The sequence below is a fragment of the Pseudophryne corroboree genome, chromosome 8 (genome assembly GCF_028390025.1).
Source record: "Pseudophryne corroboree isolate aPseCor3 chromosome 8, aPseCor3.hap2, whole genome shotgun sequence".
Lineage (NCBI taxonomy): Eukaryota > Metazoa > Chordata > Amphibia > Anura > Myobatrachidae > Pseudophryne > Pseudophryne corroboree.
Window position 1 is genome coordinate 159,403,680 of NC_086451.1, and position 19,997 is coordinate 159,423,676.

The following is a 19,997-nucleotide window of genomic DNA, read 5'->3' on the forward strand; positions in this document are numbered from 1 at the left end:
TCGTTGGTGGATGGAAGAAACATCTTACAAAAACTCTCCAGATTATTGACTTTTTAAAGTTTTTCTAGGAAATGTTTTAGATGAATGCTTATTAGCCTTTGTCAGTATATACTTTTGCAAAGTGTCTCTGTGGCGCAATCAGTTAGTGTGAATGGCTATAAACCAAAAGGTTGGTGGTTCAATCCCACCCAGGGACGTAATTGACCTTGTGATCAGATTTTGGTGATCTTTAAGTAGACAAGTCAACATTTCAAACCCCCTCTTATGGTGTAGGGTACCTGGCCTTCTCTGATGTAATCAGAGTTAGATTTGATTCAGTGATTTTATAAAAACAGCTAGGAAGCACAATTTAGCAGTGGGTTGCAGAGAAAAAGAAATATGCTGGCAAAAAAATCCAATTGAGTGATTACACAGCTCTTCATTTTCTGGCTTTATTTTTATGCTAACAAATTTGTTCTCTGAAAAGTGTCCACAAAGCCAAGTCTCTGATTAACACCTTTGTAAGGATGGTTTTTCACCTATTACTAAATTAAACTTGTTTCATTGGAAAGGCAGCAAGATGCATCCTCATTTCAATGTCTACTGAAATAATACAGGTTGACACCAGGAAACATTATCGCCACTGCATCCTTGCTGCTTTCTCATGTGGAAGTCTGTTTAATGTGAAAACAAGGTGATATCTAATTAGCACACAGGTAAGGAATTAAGAAAATCTTTATTTAAGGGTGAAGATGTTTCTCACAAAATCGTTGCCCCAATGCATCATTGAAATTCAAGCTGGAAAGATGATTTTAATATATCACTTGTACATTTTGTATTGCTCTTCTGGTGACACTGTAGTTTGTTTTTGTCAATTACCATTTTAATAATAGGGTAAAGAAAATTAAGTGGATTTTTTAAAGAAAATAATACTTTCAATATACTATTAAAACAAATTAAAATGGTAAAAGTTATTGTACTTTAATGAAAAATAAAAGAGCAAAAATATCAATCCCAGTTTTGGATTACTTTAATTAACAAAAAAATATGCATATAGCAGAGGATAGTTTTAATCTGCCTACCTCTGGGTTATGGGCCCAGCATGCTTCCATTGCAGTACTTTGCTGCACATGTAAGTGCAAGAGATCCTGAAGCACTCACTCATCATGGGAAAGTACCAATGTGTTTCTTCGTTGGTTGATGGAAGAAACATCTTACAAAAACTCTCCAGATTATTGACTTTTTAAAGTTTTTCTAGGAAACGTTCTAGATGTATGCTTATTAGCCTTTGTCAGTATGTACTTTTTGCAAAGTGTCTCTGTGGCGCAATCGGTTAGTGTGTCCGGCTACTAACCAAAAGGTTGGTGGTTCAATCCCACCCAGGGACGTAATTGACATTGTTATCAGATTTTGGTGATCTTTAAGTAGACAAGTCAAAATTTCAAACCCCCTGTTATGGTGTAGGGTACCTGGCCTTTTCTGATGTAATCAGAGTTAGATTTGATTCAGTGATTTAATAAAAACAGCTAGGAAGCACAATTTAGCAGTGGGTTGCAGAGAAAAAGAAATATGCTGGCAAAAAAAATCCAATTGAGTGATTAAACAGCTCTTCATTTTCTGGCTTTATTTTTATGCTAACAAATTTGTTCTCTGAAAAGTGTCCACAAAGCCAAGTCTCTGATTAACACCTTTGTAGGGATGGTTTTTCACCTATTACTAAATTAAACTTGCTTCATTGGAAAGGCAGCAAGATGCATCTTCATTTCAATGTCTACTGAAATAATACAGGTTGACACCAGGAAACATTACCGCCACTGCATCCTTGCTGCTTTCTCATGTAGAAGTCTGTTTAATGTGAAAACAAGGTGATATCTAATTAGCACACAGGTAAGGAATTAAGAAAATCTTTATTTAAGGGTGAAGATGTTTCTCACAAAATCGTTGCCCCAATGCATCATTGAAATTCAAGCTGGAAAGATGATTTTAATATATCACTTGTACATTTTGTATTGCTCTTCTGGTGACAATGTAGTTTGTTTTTGTCAATTACCATTTTAATAATAGGGTAAAGAAAATTAAGTGGATTTTTGAAAGAAAACAATACTGTCAATATACTATTAAAACAAATTAAAATGGTAAAAGTTATTGTACTTTAAGTAAAAATAAAAGAGCCAAAATATCAATCCCAGTTTTGGATTACTTTAATTAACAAAAAAAAATGCATATAGCAGAGGATAGTTTCAATCTGCTTACCTCTGGGTTATGTGCCCAGCATGCTTCCATTGCTGTACTCTGCTGCACATGTAAGTGCAGTAGATCCTGAAGCACTCACTCATCATGGGAAAGTACTAATGTGTTTCTTCGTTGGTTGATGGAAGAAACATCTTACAAAAACTCTCCAGATTATTGACTTTTTAAAGTTTTTCTAGGAAACGTTTTAGATGAATGCTTATTAGCCTTTGTCAGTATGTACTTTTGCAAAGTGTCTCTGTGGTGCAATCAGTTAGTGTGAATGGCTATAAACCAAAAGGTTGGTGGTTCAATCCCACCCAGGGACGTAATTGACCTTGTGATCAGATTTTGGTGATCTTTAAGTAGACAAGTCAACATTTCAAACCCCCTCTTATGGTGTAGGGTACCTGACCTTCTCTGATGTAATCAGAGTTAGATTTGATTCAGTGATTTTATAAAAACAGCTAGGAAGCACAATTTAGCAGTGGGTTGCAGAGAAAAAGAAATATGCTGGCAAAAAAATCTAATTGAGTGATTAAACAGCTCTTAATTTTCTGGCTTTATTTTTATGCTAACAAATTTGTTCTCTGAAAAGTGTCCACAAAGCCAAGTCTCTGATTAACACCTTTGTAGGGATGGTTTTTCACCTATTACTAAATTAAATTTGCTTCATTGGAAAGGCAGCAAGATGCATCCTCATTTCAATGTCTACTGAAATAATACGGGTTGACACCAGGAAACATTAACGCCACTGCATCCTTGCTGCTTTCTCATGTGGAAGTCTGTTTAATGTGAAAACAAGGTGATATCTAATTAGCACACAGGTAAGGAATTAAGAAAATCTTTATTTAAGGGTGAAGATGTTTCTCACAAAATCGTTGCCCCAATGCATCATTGAAATTCAAGCTGGAAAGATGATTTTAATATATCACTTGTACATTTTGTATTGCTCTTCTGGTGACAATGTAGTTTGTTTTTGTCAATTACCATTTTAATAATAGGGTAAAGAAAATTAAGTGGATTTTTGAAAGAAAACAATACTGTCAATATACTATTAAAACAAATTAAAATGGTAAAAGTTATTGTACTTTAAGTAAAAATAAAAGAGCAAAAATATCAATCCCAGTTTTGATTACTTAAATTAACAAAAAAAATGCATATAGCAAAGGATAGTTTCAATCTGCCTACCTCTGGGTTATGGGCCCAGCATGCTTCCATTGCAGTACTCTGCTGCACATGTAAGTGCAAGAGATCCTGAAGCACTCACTCATCATAGGAAAGTACCAATGTGTTTCTTCGTTGGTTGATGGAAGAAACATCTTACAAAAACTCTCCAGATTATTGACTTTTTAAAGTTTTTCTAGGAAACGTTCTAGATGTATGCTTATTAGCCTTTGTCAGTATGTACTTTTTGCAAAGTGTCTCTGTGGCGCAATCGGTTAGTGTGTCCGGCTACTAACCAAAAGGTTGGTGGTTCAATCCCACCCAGGGACGTAATTGACCTTGTTATCAGATTTTGGTGATCTTTAAGTAGACAAGTCAAAATTTCAAACCCCCTGTTATGGTGTAGGGTACCTTACCTTTTCTGATGTAATCAGAGTTAGATTTGATTCAGTGATTTAATAAAAACAGCTAGGAAGCACAATTTAGCAGTGGGTTGCAGAGAAAAAGAAATATGCTGGCAAAAAAAATCCAATTGAGTGATTAAACAGCTCTTCATTTTCTGGCTTTATTTTTATGCTAACAAATTTGTTCTCTGAAAAGTGTCCACAAAGCCAAGTCTCTGATTAACACCTTTGTAGGGATGGTTTTTCACCTATTACTAAATTAAACTTGCTTCATTGGAAAGGCAGCAAGATGCATCTTCATTTCAATGTCTACTGAAATAATACAGGTTGACACCAGGAAACATTACCGCCACTGCATCCTTGCTGCTTTCTCATGTAGAAGTCTGTTTAATGTGAAAACAAGGTGATATCTAATTAGCACACAGGTAAGGAATTAAGAAAATCTTTATTTAAGGGTGAAGATGTTTCTCACAAAATCGTTGCCCCAATGCATCATTGAAATTCAAGCTGGAAAGATGATTTTAATATATCACTTGTACATTTTGTATTGCTCTTCTGGTGACAATGTAGTTTGTTTTTGTCAATTACCATTTTAATAATAGGGTAAAGAAAATTAAGTGGATTTTTGAAAGAAAACAATACTGTCAATATACTATTAAAACAAATTAAAATGGTAAAAGTTATTGTACTTTAAGTAAAAATAAAAGAGCCAAAATATCAATCCCAGTTTTGGATTACTTTAATTAACAAAAAAAAATGCATATAGCAGAGGATAGTTTCAATCTGCTTACCTCTGGGTTATGTGCCCAGCATGCTTCCATTGCTGTACTCTGCTGCACATGTAAGTGCAGTAGATCCTGAAGCACTCACTCATCATGGGAAAGTACCAATGTGTTTCTTCGTTGGTTGATGGAAGAAACATCTTACAAAAACTCTCCAGATTATTGACTTTTTAAAGTTTTTCTAGGAAACGTTTTAGATGAATGCTTATTAGCCTTTGTCAGTATGTACTTTCGCAAAGTGTCTCTGTGGCGCAATCAGTTAGTATGTATGGCTATTAACCAAAAGGTTGGTGGTTCAATCCTACCCAGGGACGTAATTGACCTTGTTATCAGATTTTGGTGATCTTTAAGTAGACAAGTCAAAATTTCAAACCCCCTCTTATGGTGTAGGGTACCTGGCCTTCTCTGATGTAATCAGAGTTAGATTTGATTCAGTGATTTTATAAAAACAGCTAGGAAGCACAATTTAGCAGTGGGTTGCAGAGAAAAAGAAATATGCTGGCAAAAAAATCCAATTGAGTGATTAAACAGCTCTTCATTTTCTGGCTTTATTTTTATGCTAACAAATTTGTTCTCTGAAAAGTGTCCACAAAGCCAAGTCTCTGATTAACACCTTTGTAAGGATGGTTTTTCACCTATTACTAAATTAAACTTGCTTCATTGGAAAGGCAGCAAGATGCATCCTCATTTCAATGTCTACTGAAATAATACAGGTTGACACCAGGAAACATTATCGCCACTGCATCCTTGCTGCTTTCTCATGTGGAAGTCTGTTTAATGTGAAAACAAGGTGATATCTAATTAGCACACAGGTAAGGAATTAAGAAAATCTTTATTTAAGGGTGAAGATGTTTCTCACAAAATCGTTGCCCCAATGCATCATTGAAATTCAAGCTGGAAAGATGATTTTAATATATCACTTGTACATTTTGTATTGCTCTTCTGGTGACAATGTAGTTTGTTTTTGTCAATTACCATTTTAATAATAGGGTAAAGAAAATTAAGTGGATTTTTTAAAGAAAATAATACTTTCAATATACTATTAAAACAAATTAAAATGGTAAAAGTTATTGTACTTTAATGAAAAATAAAAGAGCAAAAATATCAATCCCAGTTTTGGATTACTTTAATTAACAAAAAAATATGCATATAGCAGAGGATAGTTTTAATCTGCCTACCTCTGGGTTATGGGCCCAGCATGCTTCCATTGCAGTACTTTGCTGCACATGTAAGTGCAAGAGATCCTGAAGCACTCACTCATCATAGGAAAGTACCAATGTGTTTCTTCGTTGGTGGATGGAAGAAACATCTTACAAAAACTCTCCAGATTATTGACTTTTTAAAGTTTTTCTAGGAAACGTTTTAGATGAATGCTTATTAGCCTTTGTCAGTAAATACTTTTGCAAAGTGTCTCTGTGGCGCAATCAGTTAGTGTGAACGGCTATAAACCAAAAGGTTGGTGGTTCAATCCCACCCAGGGATGTAATTGACCTTGTGATCAGATTTTGGTGATCTTTAAGTAGACAAGTCAACATTTCAAACCCCCTCTTATGGTGTAGGGTACCTGGCCTTCTCTGATGTAAGCAGAGTTAGATTTGATTCAGTGATTTTATAAAAACAGCTAGGAAGCACAATTTAGCAGTGGGTTGCAGAGAAAAAGAAATATGCTGGCAAAAAAATCCAATTGAGTGATTAAACAGCTCTTCATTTTCTGGCTTTATTTTTATGCTAACAAATTTGTTCTCTGAAAAGTGTCCACAAAGCCAAGTCTCTGATTAACACCTTTGTAGGGATGGTTTTTCACCTATTACTAAATTAAATTTGCTTCATTGGAAAGGCAGCAAGATGCATCCTCATTTCAATGTCTACTGAAATAATACGGGTTGACACCAGGAAACATTAACGCCACTGCAATCTTGCTGCTTTCTCATGTGGAAGTCTGTTTAATGTGAAAACAAGGTGATATCTAATTAGCACACAGGTAAGGAATTAAGAAAATCTTTATTTAAGGGTGAAGATGTTTCTCACAAAATCGTTGCCCCAATGCATCATTGAAATTCAAGCTGGAAAGATGATTTTAATATATCACTTGTACATTTTGTATTGCTCTTCTGGTGACAATGTAGTTTGTTTTTGTCAATTACCATTTTAATAATAGGGTAAAGAAAATTAAGTGGATTTTTGAAAGAAAACAATACTGTCAATATACTATTAAAACAAATTAAAATGGTAAAAGTTATTGTACTTTAAGTAAAAATAAAAGAGCAAAAATATCAATCCCAGTTTTGATTACTTAAATTAACAAAAAAAATGCATATAGCAAAGGATAGATTCAATCTGCCTACCTCTGGGTTATGGGCCTAGCATGCTTCCATTGCAGTACTCTGCTGCACATGTAAGTGCAAGAGATCCTGAAGCACTCACTCATCATAGGAAAGGACCAATGTGTTTCTTCGTTGGTTGATGGAAGAAACATCTTACAAAAACTCTCCAGATTATTGACTTTTTAAAGTTTTTCTAGGAAACGTTCTAGATGTATGCTTATTAGCCTTTGTCAGTACGTACTTTTTACAAAGTGTCTCTGTGGCGCAATCGGTTAGTGTGTTTGGTTACTAACCAAAAGGTTGGTGGTTCAATCCCACCCAGGGACGTAATTGACTTTGTTATCAGATTTTGGTGATCTTTAAGTAGACAAGTCAAAATTTCAAACCCCCTGTTATGGTGTAGGGTACCTGGCCTTCTCTGATGTAATCAGAGTTAGATTTGATTCAGTGATTTAATAAAAACAGCTAGGAAGCACAATTTAGCAGTGGGTTGCAGAGAAAAAGAAATATGCTGGCGAGAAAAAGAAATATGCTGGCAAAAAAAATCCAATTGAGTGATTAAACAGCTCTTCATTTTCTGGCTTTATTTTTATGCTAACAAATTTGTTCTCTGAAAAGTGTCCACAAAGCCAAGTCTCTGATTAACACCTTTGTAGGGATGGTTTTTCACCTATTACTAAATTAAACTTGCTTCATTGGAAAGGCAGCAAGATGCATCTTCATTTCAATGTCTACTGAAATAATACAGGTTGACACCAGGAAACATTACCGCCACTGCATCCTTGCTGCTTTCTCATGTAGAAGTCTGTTTAATGTGAAAACAAGGTGATATCTAATTAGCACACAGGTAAGGAATTAAGAAAATCTTTATTTAAGGGTGAAGATGTTTCTCACAAAATCGTTGCCCCAATGCATCATTGAAATTCAAGCTGGAAAGATGATTTTAATATATCACTTGTACATTTTGTATTGCTCTTCTGGTGACAATGTAGTTTGTTTTTGTCAATTACCATTTTAATAATAGGGTAAAGAAAATTAAGTGGATTTTTGAAAGAAAACAATACTGTCAATATACTATTAAAACAAATTAAAATGGTAAAAGTTATTGTACTTTAAGTAAAAATAAAAGAGCCAAAATATCAATCCCAGTTTTGGATTACTTTAATTAACAAAAAAAAATGCATATAGCAGAGGATAGTTTCAATCTGCTTACCTCTGGGTTATGTGCCCAGCATGCTTCCATTGCTGTACTCTGCTGCACATGTAAGTGCAGTAGATCCTGAAGCACTCACTCATCATGGGAAAGTACTAATGTGTTTCTTCGTTGGTTGAGGGAAGAAACATCTTACAAAAACTCTCCAGATTATTGACTTTTTAAAGTTTTTCTAGGAAACGTTTTAGATGAATGCTTATTAGCCTTTGTCAGTATGCACTTTTGCAAAGTGTCTCTGTGGTGCAATCAGTTAGTGTGAATGGCTATAAACCAAAAGGTTGGTGGTTCAATCCCACCCAGGGACGTAATTGACCTTGTGATCAGATTTTGGTGATCTTTAAGTAGACAAGTCAACATTTCAAACCCCCTCTTATGGTGTAGGGTACCTGGCCTTCTCTGATGTAATCAGAGTTAGATTTGATTCAGTGATTTTATAAAAACAGCTAGGAAGCACAATTTAGCAGTGGGTTGCAGAGAAAAAGAAATATGCTGGCAAAAAAATCTAATTGAGTGATTAAACAGCTCTTAATTTTCTGGCTTTATTTTTATGCTAACAAATTTGTTCTCTGAAAAGTGTCCACAAAGCCAAGTCTCTGATTAACACCTTTGTAGGGATGGTTTTTCACCTATTACTAAATTAAATTTGCTTCATTGGAAAGGCAGCAAGATGCATCCTCATTTCAATGTCTACTGAAATAATACGGGTTGACACCAGGAAACATTAACGCCACTGCATCCTTGCTGCTTTCTCATGTGGAAGTCTGTTTAATGTGAAAACAAGGTGATATCTAATTAGCACACAGGTAAGGAATTAAGAAAATCTTTATTTAAGGGTGAAGATGTTTCTCACAAAATCGTTGCCCCAATGCATCATTGAAATTCAAGCTGGAAAGATGATTTTAATATATCACTTGTACATTTTGTATTGCTCTTCTGGTGACAATGTAGTTTGTTTTTGTCAATTACCATTTTAATAATAGGGTAAAGAAAATTAAGTGGATTTTTGAAAGAAAACAATACTGTCAATATACTATTAAAACAAATTAAAATGGTAAAAGTTATTGTACTTTAAGTAAAAATAAAAGAGCAAAAATATCAATCCCAGTTTTGATTACTTAAATTAACAAAAAAAATGCATATAGCAAAGGATAGTTTCAATCTGCCTACCTCTGGGTTATGGGCCCAGCATGCTTCCATTGCAGTACTCTGCTGCACATGTAAGTGCAAGAGATCCTGAAGCACTCACTCATCATAGGAAAGTACCAATGTGTTTCTTCGTTGGTTGATGGAAGAAACATCTTACAAAAACTCTCCAGATTATTGACTTTTTAAAGTTTTTCTAGGAAACGTTCTAGATGTATGCTTATTAGCCTTTGTCAGTATGTACTTTTTGCAAAGTGTCTCTGTGGCGCAATCGGTTAGTGTGTCCGGCTACTAACCAAAAGGTTGGTGGTTCAATCCCACCCAGGGACGTAATTGACCTTGTTATCAGATTTTGGTGATCTTTAAGTAGACAAGTCAAAATTTCAAACCCCCTGTTATGGTGTAGGGTACCTTACCTTTTCTGATGTAATCAGAGTTAGATTTGATTCAGTGATTTAATAAAAACAGCTAGAAAGCACAATTTAGCAGTGGGTTGCAGAGAAAAAGAAATATGCTGGCAAAAAAAATCCAATTGAGTGATTAAACAGCTCTTCATTTTCTGGCTTTATTTTTATGCTAACAAATTTGTTCTCTGAAAAGTGTCCACAAAGCCAAGTCTCTGATTAACACCTTTGTAGGGATGGTTTTTCACCTATTACTAAATTAAACTTGCTTCATTGGAAAGGCAGCAAGATGCATCTTCATTTCAATGTCTACTGAAATAATACAGGTTGACACCAGGAAACATTACCGCCACTGCATCCTTGCTGCTTTCTCATGTAGAAGTCTGTTTAATGTGAAAACAAGGTGATATCTAATTAGCACACAGGTAAGGAATTAAGAAAATCTTTATTTAAGGGTGAAGATGTTTCTCACAAAATCGTTGCCCCAATGCATCATTGAAATTCAAGCTGGAAAGATGATTTTAATATATCACTTGTACATTTTGTATTGCTCTTCTGGTGACAATGTAGTTTGTTTTTGTCAATTACCATTTTAATAATAGGGTAAAGAAAATTAAGTGGATTTTTGAAAGAAAACAATACTGTCAATATACTATTAAAACAAATTAAAATGGTAAAAGTTATTGTACTTTAAGTAAAAATAAAAGAGCCAAAATATCAATCCCAGTTTTGGATTACTTTAATTAACAAAAAAAAATGCATATAGCAGAGGATAGTTTCAATCTGCTTACCTCTGGGTTATGTGCCCAGCATGCTTCCATTGCTGTACTCTGCTGCACATGTAAGTGCAGTAGATCCTGAAGCACTCACTCATCATGGGAAAGTACCAATGTGTTTCTTCGTTGGTTGATGGAAGAAACATCTTACAAAAACTCTCCAGATTATTGACTTTTTAAAGTTTTTCTAGGAAACGTTTTAGATGAATGCTTATTAGCCTTTGTCAGTAGGTACTTTCGCAAAGTGTCTCTGTGGCGCAATCAGTTAGTGTGTATGGCTATTAACCAAAAGGTTGGTGGTTCAATCCTACCCAGGGATGTAATTGACCTTGTTATCAGATTTTGGTGATCTTTAAGTAGACAAGTCAAAATTTCAAACCCCCTCTTATGGTGTAGGGTACCTGGCCTTCTCTGATGTAATCAGAGTTAGATTTGATTCAGTGATTTTATAAAAACAGCTAGGAAGCACAATTTAGCAGTGGGTTGCAGAGAAAAAGAAATATGCTGGCAAAAAAATCCAATTGAGTGATTAAACAGCTCTTCATTTTCTGGCTTTATTTTTATGCTAACAAATTTGTTCTCTGAAAAGTGTCCACAAAGCCAAGTCTCTGATTAACACCTTTGTAAGGATGGTTTTTCACCTATTACTAAATTAAACTTGCTTCATTGGAAAGGCAGCAAGATGCATCCTCATTTCAATGTCTACTGAAATAATACAGGTTGACACCAGGAAACATTATCGCCACTGCATCCTTGCTGGTTTCTCATGTGGAAGTCTGTTTAATGTGAAAACAAGGTGATATCTAATTAGCACACAGGTAAGGAATTAAGAAAATCTTTATTTAAGGGTGAAGATGTTTCTCACAAAATCGTTGCCCCAATGCATCATTGAAATTCAAGCTGGAAAGATGATTTTAATATATCACTTGTACATTTTGTATTGCTCTTCTGGTGACAATGTAGTTTGTTTTTGTCAATTACCATTTTAATAATAGGGTAAAGAAAATTAAGTGGATTTTTTAAAGAAAATAATACTTTCAATATACTATTAAAACAAATTAAAATGGTAAAAGTTATTGTACTTTAATGAAAAATAAAAGAGCAAAAATATCAATCCCAGTTTTGGATTACTTTAATTAACAAAAAAATATGCATATAGCAGAGGATAGTTTTAATCTGCCTACCTCTGGGTTATGGGCCCAGCATGCTTCCATTGCAGTACTTTGCTGCACATGTAAGTGCAAGAGATCCTGAAGCACTCACTCATCATAGGAAAGTACCAATGTGTTTCTTCGTTGGTGGATGGAAGAAACATCTTACAAAAACTCTCCAGATTATTGACTTTTTAAAGTTTTTCTAGGAAACGTTTTAGATGAATGCTTATTAGCCTTTGTCAGTAAACACTTTTGCAAAGTGTCTCTGTGGCGCAATCAGTTAGTGTGAACGGCTTTAAACCAAAAGGTTGGTGGTTCAATCCCACCCAGGGACGTAATTGACCTTGTGATCAGATTTTGGTGATCTTTAAGTAGACAAGTCAACATTTCAAACCCCCTCTTATGGTGTAGGGTACCTGGCCTTCTCTGATGTAATTAGATTTGATTCAGTGATTTTATAAAAACAGCTAGGAAGCACAATTTAGCAGTGGGTTGCAGAGAAAAAGAAATATGCTGGCAAAAAAATCCAATTGAGTGATTAAACAGCTCTTCATTTTCTGGCTTTATTTTTATGCTAACAAATTTGTTCTCTGAAAAGTGTCCACAAAGCCAAGTCTCTGATTAACACCTTTGTAAGGATGGTTTTTCACCTATTACTAAATTAAACTTGCTTCATTGGAAAGGCAGCAAGATGCATCCTCATGTCAATGTCTACTGAAATAATACAGGTTGACACCAGGAAACATTATCGCCACTGCATCCTTGCTGCTTTCTCATGTGGAAGTCTGTCTAATGTGAAAACAAGGTGATATCTAATTAGCACACAGGTAAGGAATTAAGAAAATCTTTATTTAAGGGTGAAGATGTTTCTCACAAAATCGTTGCCCCAATGCATCATTGAAATTCAAGCTGGAAAGATGATTTTAATATATCACTTGTACATTTTGTATTGCTCTTCTGGTGACAATGTAGTTTGTTTTTGTCAATTACCATTTTAATAATAGGGTAAAGAAAATTAAGTGGATTTTTTAAAGAAAATAATACTTTCAATATACTATTAAAACAAATTAAAATGGTAAAAGTTATTGTACTTTAATGAAAAATAAAAGAGCAAAAATATCAATCCCAGTTTTGGATTACTTTAATTAACAAAAAAATATGCATATAGCAGAGGATAGTTTTAATCTGCCTACCTCTGGGTTATGGGCCCAGCATGCTTCCATTGCAGTACTTTGCTGCACATGTAAGTGCAAGAGATCCTGAAGCACTCACTCATCATGGGAAAGTACCAATGTGTTTCTTCGTTGGTGGATGGAAGAAACATCTTACAAAAACTCTCCAGATTATTGACTTTTTAAAGTTTTTCTAGGAAACGTTTTAGATGAATGCTTATTAGCCTTTGTCAGTATATTCTTTTGCAAAGTGTCTCTGTGGCGCAATCAGTTAGTGTGAACGGCTATAAACCAAAAGGTTGGTGGTTCAATCCCACCCAGGGACGTAATTGACCTTGTGATCAGATTTTGGTGATCTTTAAGTAGACAAGTCAACATTTCAAACCCCCTCTTATGGTGTAGGGTACCTGGCCTTCTCTGATGTAATCAGAGTTAGATTTGATTCAGTGATTTTATAAAAACAGCTAGGAAGCACAATTTAGCAGTGGGTTGCAGAGAAAAAGAAATATGCTGGCAAAAAAATCCAATTGAGTGATTAAACAGCTCTTCATTTTCTGGCTTTATTTTTATGCTAACAAATTTGTTCTCTGAAAAGTGTCCACAAAGCCAAGTCTCTGATTAACACCTTTGTAGGGATGGTTTTTCACCTATTACTAAATTAAACTTGCTTCATTGGAAAGGCAGCAAGATGCATCTTCATTTCAATGTCTACTGAAATAATACAGGTTGACACCAGGAAACATTACCGCCACTGCATCCTTGCTGCTTTCTCATGTAGAAGTCTGTTTAATGTGAAAACAAGGTGATATCTAATTAGCACACAGGTAAGGAATTAAGAAAATCTTTATTTAAGGGTGAAGATGTTTCTCACAAAATCGTTGCCCCAATGCATCATTGAAATTCAAGCTGGAAAGATGATTTTAATATATCACTTGTACATTTTGTATTGCTCTTCTGGTGACAATGTAGTTTGTGTTTGTCAATTACCATTTTAATAATAGGGTAAAGAAAATTAAGTGGATTTTTGAAAGAAAACAATACTGTCAATATACTATTAAAACAAATTAAAATGGTAAAAGTTATTGTACTTTAAGTAAAAATAAAAGAGCAAAAATATCAATCCCAGTTTTGATTACTTAAATTAACAAAAAAAATGCATATAGCAAAGGATAGTTTCAATCTGCCTACCTCTGGGTTATGGGCCCAGCATGCTTCCATTGCAGTACTCTGCTGCACATGTAAGTGCAAGAGATCCTGAAGCACTCACTCATCATAGGAAAGTACCAATGTGTTTCTTCGTTGGTGTATGGAAGAAACATCTTACAAAAACTCTCCAGATTATTGACTTTTTAAAGTTTTTCTAGGAAACGTTCTAGATGTATGCTTATTAGCCTTTGTCAGTACGTACTTTTTACAAAGTGTCTCTGTGGCGCAATCGGTTAGTGTGTCTGGTTGGTGGTTCAATCCCACCCAGGGACGTAATTGACCTTGTTATCAGATTTTGGTGATCTTTAAGTAGACAAGTCAAAATTTCAAACCCCCTGTTATGGTGTAGGGTACCTGGCCTTTTCTGATGTAATCAGAGTTAGATTTGATTCAGTGATTTAATAAAAACAGCTAGGAAGCACAATTTAGCAGTGGGTTGCAGAGAAAAAGAAATATGCTGGCAAAAAAAATCCAATTGAGTGATTAAACAGCTCTTCATTTTCTGGCTTTATTTTTATGCTAACAAATTTGTTCTCTGAAAAGTGTCCACAAAGCCAAGTCTCTGATTAACACCTTTGTAGGGATGGTTTTTCACCTATTACTAAATTAAACTTGCTTCATTGGAAAGGCAGCAAGATGCATCCTCATTTCAATTTCTACTGAAATAATACAGGTTGACACCAGGAAACATTAACACCACTGCATCCTTGCTGCTTTCTCATGTGGAAGTCTGTTTAATGTGAAAACAAGGTGATATCTAATTAGCACACAGGTAAGGAATTAAGAAAATCTTTATTTAAGGGTGAAGATGTTTCTCACAAAATCGTTGCCCCAAAGCATCATTGAAATTCAAGCTGGAAAGATGATTTTAATATATCACTTGTACATTTTGTATTGCTCTTCTGGTGACAATGTAGTTTGTTTTTGTCAATTACCCTTTTAATAATAGGGTAAATTAAGTTGATTTTTTAAAGAAAACTATACTGTCAATATACTATTCAAACAAATTAAAATGGTAAAAGTTATTGTACTTCAAGTAAAAATAAAAGAGCAAAAATATCAATCCCAGTTTTGATTACTTAAATTAACAAAAAAAATGCATATAGCAAAGGATAGTTTCAATCTGCCTACCTCTGGGTTATGGGCCCAGCATGCTTCCATTGCAGTACTCTGCTGCACATGTAAGTGCAAGAGATCCTGAAGCACTCACTCATCATGGGAAAGTACCAATGTGTTTCTTCGTTGGTTGATGGAAGAAACATTTTACAAAAATTCTCCAGATTATTGACTTTTTAAAGTTTTTCTAGGAAACGTTCTAGATGTATGCGTATTAGCCTTTGTCAGTATGGACTTTTTGCGAAGTGTCTCTGTGGCGCAATCGGTTAGTGTGTCCGGCTACTAACCAAAAGGTTGGTGGTTCAATCCCACCCAGGGACGTAATTGACCTTGTTATCAGATTTTGGTGATCTTTAAGTAGACAAGTCAAAATTTCAAACCCCCTGTTATGGTGTAGGGTACCTGGCCTTTTCTGATGTAATCAGAGTTAGATTTGATTCAGTGATTTAATAAAAACAGCTAGGAAGCACAATTTAGCAGTGGGTTGCAGAGAAAAAGAAATATGCTGGCAAAAAAAAATCCAATTGAGTGATTAAACAGCTCTTCATTTTCTGGCTTTATTTTTATGCTAACAAATTTGTTCTCTGAAAAGTGTCCACAAAGCCAAGTCTCTGATTAACACCTTTGTAGGGATGGTTTTTCACCTATTACTAAATTAAACTTGCTTCATTGGAAAGGCAGCAAGATGCATCTTCATTTCAATGTCTACTGAAATAATACAGGTTGACACCAGGAAACATTACCGCCACTGCATCCTTGCTGCTTTCTCATGTAGAAGTCTGTTTAATGTGAAAACAAGGTGATATCTAATTAGCACACAGGTAAGGAATTAAGAAAATCTTTATTTAAGGGTGAAGATGTTTCTCACAAAATCGTTGCCCCAATGCATCATTGAAATTCAAGCTGGAAAGATGATTTTAATATATCACTTGTACATTTTGTATTGCTCTTCTGGTGACAATGTAGTTTGTTTTTGTCAATTACCATTTTAATAATAGGGTAAAGAAAATTAAGTGGATTTTTGAAAGAAAACAATACTGTCAATATACTATTAAAACAAATTAAAATGGTAAAAGTTGTTGTACTTTAAGTAAAAATAAAAGAGCCAAAATATCAATCCCAGTTTTGGATTACTTTAATTAACAAAAAAAATGCATATAGCAGAGGATAGTTTCAATCTGCTTACCTCTGGGTTATGTGCCCAGCATGCTTCCATTGCTGTACTCTGCTGCACATGTAAGTGCAGTAGATCCTGAAGCACTCACTCATCATGGGAAAGTACCAATGTGTTTCTTCGTTGGTTGATGGAAGAAACATCTTACAAAAACTCTCCAGATTATTGACTTTTTAAAGTTTTTCTAGGAAACGTTCTAGATGTATGCTTATTAGCCTTTGTCAGTACGTACTTTTTACAAAGTGTCTCTGTGGCGCAATCGGTTAGTGTGTCTGGTTACTAACCAAAAGGTTGGTGGTTCAATCCCACCAAGGGACGTAATTGACCTTGTTATCAGATTTTGGTGATCTTTAAGTAGACAAGTCAAAATTTCAAACCCTCTGTTATGGTGTAGGGTACCTGGCCTTCTCTGATGTAATCAGAGTTAGATTTGATTCAGTGATTTAATAAAAACAGCTAGGAAGCACAATTTAGCAGTGGGTTGCAGAGAAAAAGAAATATGCTGGCAAAAAAAATCCAATTGAGTGATTAAACAGCTCTTCATTTTCTGGCTTTATTTTTATGCTAACAAATTTGTTCTCTGAAAAGTGTCCACAAAGCCAAGTCTCTGATTAACACCTTTGTAGGGATGGTTTTTCACCTATTACTAAATTAAACTTGCTTCATTGGAAAGGCAGCAAGATGCATCTTCATTTCAATGTCTACTGAAATAATACGGGTTGACACCAGGAAACATTAACGCCACTGCATCCTTGCTGCTTTCTCATGTGGAAGTCTGTTTAATGTGAAAACAAGGTGATATCTAATTAGCACACAGGTAAGGAATTAAGAAAATCTTTATTTAAGGGTGAAGATGTTTCTCACAAAATCGTTGCCCCAATGCATCATTGAAATTCAAGCTGGAAAGATGATTTTAATATATCACTTGTACATTTTGTATTGCTCTTCTGGTGACAATGTAGTTTGTTTTTGTCAATTACCCTTTTAATAATAGGGTAAAGAAAATTAAGTGGATTTTTTAAAGAAAACTATACTGTCAATATACTATTAAAACAAATTAAAATGGTAAAAGTTATTGTACTTTAAGTAAAAATAAAAGAGCAAAAATATCAATCCCAGTTTTGATTACTTAAATTAACAAAAAAAAATGCATATAGCAAAGGATAGTTTCAATCTGCCTACCTCTGGGTTATGGGCCCAGCATGCTTCCATTGCAGTACTCTGCTGCACATGTAAGTGCAAGAGATCCTGAAGCACTCAGTCATCATGGGAAAGTACCAATGTGTTTCTTCGTTGGTTGATGGAAGAAACATCTTACAAAAACTCTCCAGATTATTGACTTTTTAAAGTTTTTCTAGGAAACGTTCTAGATGTATGCTTATTAGCCTTTGTCAGTATGTACTTTTTGCAAAGTGTCTCTGTGGCGCAATCGGTTAGTGTGTCCAGCTACTAACCAAAAGGTTGGTGGTTCAATCCCACCCAGGGATGTAATTGACCTTGTTATCAGATTTTGGTGATCTTTAAGTAGACAAGTCAAAATTTCAAACCCCCTGTTATGGTGTAGGGTACCTGGCCTTCTCTGATGTAATCAGAGTTAGATTTGATTCATTGATTTTATAAAAACAGCTAGGAAGCACAATTTAGCAGTGGGTTGCAGAGAAAAAGAAATATGCTGGCAAAAAAAAATCCAATTGAGTGATTAAACAGCTCTTCATTTTCTGACTTTATTTTTATGCTAACAAATTTGTTCTCTGAAAAGTGTCCACAAAGCCAAGTCTCTGATTAACACCTTTGTAGGGATGGTTTTTCACCTATTACTAAATTAAACTTGCTTCATTGGAAAGGCAGCAAGATGCATCCTCATTTCAATGTCTACTGAAATAATACAGGTTGACACCAGGAAACATTAACGCCACTGCATCCTTGCTGCTTTCTCATGTAGAAGTCTGTTTAATGTGAAAACAAGGTGATATCTAATTAGCACACAGGTAAGGAATTAAGAAAATCTTTATTTAAGGGTGAAGATGTTTCTCACAAAATCGTTGCCCCAATGCATCATTGAAATTCAAGCTGGAAAGATGATTTTAATATATCACTTGTACATTTTGTATTGCTCTTCTGGTGACAATGTAGTTTGTTTTTGTCAATTACCCTTTTAATAATAGGGTAAAGAAAATTAAGTGGATTTTTTAAAGAAAACTATACTGTCAATATACTATTAAAACAAATTAAAATGGTAAAAGTTATTGTACTTTAAGTAAAAATAAAAGAGCAAAAATATCAATCCCAGTTTTGATTACTTAAATTAACAAAAAAAATGCATATAGCAAAGGATAGTTTCAATCTGCCTACCTCTGGGTTATGGGCCCAGCATGCTTCCATTGCAGTACTCTGCTGCACATGTAAGTGCAAGAGATCCTGAAGCACTCAGTCATCATGGGAAAGTACCAATGTGTTTCTTCGTTGGTTGATGGAAGAAACATCTTACAAAAACTCTCCAGATTATTGACTTTTTAAAGTTTTTCTAGGAAACGTTCTAGATGTATGCTTATTAGCCTTTGTCAGTATGTAATTTTTGCAAAGTGTCTCTGTACCGCAATCGGTTAGTGTGTCCGGCTACTAACCAAAAGGTTGGTGGTTCAATCCCACCCAGGGACGTAATTGACCTTGTTATCAGATTTTGGTGATCTTTAAGTAGACAAGTCAAAATTTCAAACCCCCTGTTATGGTGTAGGGTACCTGGCCTTCTCTGATGTAATCAGAGTTAGATTTGATTCATTGATTTTATAAAAACAGCTAGGAAGCACAATTTAGCAGTGGGTTGCAGAGAAAAAGAAATATGCTGGCAAAAAAAAATCCAATTGAGTGATTAAACAGCTCTTCATTTTCTCGCTTTATTTTTATGCTAACAAATTTGTTCTCTGAAAAGTGTCCACAAAGCCAAGTCTCTGATTAACACCTTTGTAGGGATGGTTTTTCACCTATTACTAAATTAAACTTGCTTCATTGGAAAGGCAGCAAGATGCATCCTCATTTCAATGTCTACTGAAATAATACAGGTTGACACCAGGAAACATTAACGCCACTGCATCCTTGCTGCTTTCTCATGTAGAAGTCTGTTTAATGTGAAAACAAGGTGATATCTAATTAGCACACAGGTAAGGAATTAAGAAAATCTTTATTTAAGGGTGAAGATGTTTCTCACAAAATCGTTGCCCCAATGCATCATTGAAATTCAAGCTGGAAAGATGATTTTAATATATCACTTGTACATTTTGTATTGCTCTTCTGGTGACAATGTAGTTTGTTTTTGTCAATTACCCTTTTAATAATAGGGTAAAGAAAATTAAGTGGATTTTTTAAAGAAAACTATACTGTCAATATACTATTAAAACAAATTAAAATGGTAAAAGTTATTGTACTTTAAGTAAAAATAAAAGAGCAAAAATATCAATCCCAGTTTTGATTACTTAAATTAACAAAAAAAATGCATATAGCAAAGGATAGTTTCAATCTGCCTACCTCTGGGTTATGGGCCCAGCATGCTTCCATTGCAGTACTCTGCTGCACATGTAAGTGCAAGAGATCCTGAAGCACTCAGTCATCATGGGAAAGTACCAATGTGTTTCTTCGTTGGTTGATGGAAGAAACATCTTACAAAAACTCTCCAGATTATTGACTTTTTAAAGTTTTTCTAGGAAACGTTCTAGATGTATGCTTATTAGCCTTTGTCAGAATATACTTTTTGCAAAGT

General features: G+C 34.7%; 5 non-coding genes across 5 annotated transcripts; all 5 read left to right on the forward strand.

Annotated features, from left to right (window-relative positions):
* The first annotated feature begins 1,293 nt into the window (after positions 1-1,293).
* Positions 1,294-1,367, forward strand: TRNAS-ACU (transfer RNA serine (anticodon ACU)). The gene has a single exon. It is a non-coding gene; the product is annotated as a tRNA-Ser (tRNA).
* A 2,264-nt stretch (positions 1,368-3,631) lies between these two features.
* Positions 3,632-3,705, forward strand: TRNAS-ACU (transfer RNA serine (anticodon ACU)). Its single transcript has one exon. It is a non-coding gene; the product is annotated as a tRNA-Ser (tRNA).
* Positions 3,706-7,138: 3,433 nt separating this feature from the next.
* Positions 7,139-7,212, forward strand: TRNAS-ACU (transfer RNA serine (anticodon ACU)). Its single transcript has one exon. It is a non-coding gene; the product is annotated as a tRNA-Ser (tRNA).
* A 2,285-nt stretch (positions 7,213-9,497) lies between these two features.
* TRNAS-ACU (transfer RNA serine (anticodon ACU)) lies at positions 9,498-9,571 on the forward strand. The gene has a single exon. It is a non-coding gene; the product is annotated as a tRNA-Ser (tRNA).
* Positions 9,572-15,316: 5,745 nt separating this feature from the next.
* TRNAS-ACU (transfer RNA serine (anticodon ACU)) lies at positions 15,317-15,390 on the forward strand. Its single transcript has one exon. It is a non-coding gene; the product is annotated as a tRNA-Ser (tRNA).
* The last annotated feature ends 4,607 nt before the right edge of the window (positions 15,391-19,997 follow it).